Genomic DNA, 1,821 nt, shown 5'->3' with positions numbered 1-1,821 from the left:
GTTTTTAATTATTTTAAGTCTTATGATCACATATTATTCTTAAATTTGTGTGTATCTCCTCTACTTTAACTCTTTTAAGTTGGCAAAAGCACCATTCCCAATCACAAATACACAGCAGTTCTACAGCTTTATGTTTCTGAATGGCTGTTTAAAGACAATCCTAAATTATAACTTGGTCTGACTTAGATAGTAAATAATTCAAGAATGAAGTTTAACTTGCTACTATTTTAAAAGCGTCTGCTGTTATAGATCATCTATAAAATGTGAGAAGTGTTAAATAATCTTTATTTGATACTACACATAAACCTCACTAAAATGCTTTTCAGTAAGTAAAATGAACCATTTTAGATACAGAGAATTCTAATTAGATTGGTATAGTTGAGGCCAAAAATATAAAGTAGGTGTTGCTACTTTATCTTTAGCCCTTACCTTTTAGAGGCAAATGAACACAAAGCACAGGTGGTTTTGAGACAGTGAAGGAATTTCTCCAGTATTTAAATATATTAATATAACCAGTTATATAACTCTAAATATAAAACCAATCTCCAATAAGTTTTAAGATGGCATTCACCATATTTGTGAAAAGTTGAACATTACTAATGAAGTCCAGTCATATCTTTAGAAGGAGTAAACAGCGATAGCATTTAGTGAATTGTAATTACTATTAAAATTCAAAACATTGAACATATTCATTTAACCACAACCCAGTCTTAGTTAAATCAGGACTGCCCAGCAAAAATATTCTGTCAGTCATTGATGATATGAATTCTGGTGTGTGAGATCTATTAAATTATGGTGCACATAGAAAAGTCATGAGACATTTCTGTTTTGTAATAAATAAGGAAGTGACCAATTATTACTCATTAGTAGCTTTTTTTGAGATAAGCTATCAACTCTGCCCTTTCTGTCTTCTTCTTAATGCTGGAAAAGATCATTTTTGTTCCAGGAATGTACTTTTGGAGATTCTCCAAATACTCCATCAGTGTATCCTTTTCCCCAGGTGATGCTTTGTTCTTATTGGCATCTGTGTAAGAGAATCCAACGGCCTGACCTGTCTTCCGCCCGAAGAGACCACCCAGATTAGCCCAGTCTTGCGCTTTTGCCTCCCTTTTCCATGGTGTGACACTGGGCAGACTTCTGAACAAAAACCTTCTTGCCTTTCTCAACATCACCCATGTTTAATTCTTTTGTCGCTGGGGCTATGAGGGTTCCTGCTCGGAAGCCAGATGTCCCTCTCTATCCTGTCTTACTTAATTTTGTGCTGCTATAACAGAATACCTAAGACTGGGTAATTTATAATTAACAGAAACTTATTGTCATGTGGTTCTGGAGGCTGGGAAGTCTATGATTGAGGGGCTGGCATCTCTCGAGGGCCTTCTTGCTATATCATTTCATGGCTGAAGGGCAAAGAAGGTGACAGAAATGAAGAGAAAAGGGGACTGAATTTGCCCTTTTAAAACAAACCCACTTCTGTGATAACAGCATTAATCTATTCATGAGGGGTAAAACCCTCATGGCCTAATAGCCTTGTACTAGGCCTCACCTCCCAACACTGATGCAATGGGGGTTAAGTTTCCAACATATGTTTTCAGAGGACACGTTCAAACCATAGTACATCCCTATTTTGCAATATGATGGCTAATACTTAATCTAATTATTTTATTGTATGCATAAGCTAATCCAAGAGAAAAAATGTGTCTCTATTTTAAAAATGAGAAATCAGAATCAGAGAGATTTAATGACTTGTGTAAGGAGAGCCAATATTCGAACTAAGGTCTCTCCTCTTTTAAAACCTGTGGTTTTCTACTATAACATAACCTA

The 1,821-nt window shown here is 35.5% G+C and overlaps 1 pseudogene; it reads right to left on the bottom strand.

Annotated features, from left to right (window-relative positions):
- Positions 1-863: 863 nt before the first annotated feature.
- Positions 864-1,176, bottom strand: LOC134739029 (cytochrome c-like; annotated as a pseudogene).
- Positions 1,177-1,821: the final 645 nt, after the last annotated feature.

Source organism: Pongo pygmaeus, chromosome X (genome assembly GCF_028885625.2).
Source record: "Pongo pygmaeus isolate AG05252 chromosome X, NHGRI_mPonPyg2-v2.0_pri, whole genome shotgun sequence".
Taxonomy (NCBI): Eukaryota; Metazoa; Chordata; class Mammalia; order Primates; family Hominidae; genus Pongo; species Pongo pygmaeus.
This window is presented reverse-complemented; position numbering and strand designations above follow the sequence as displayed.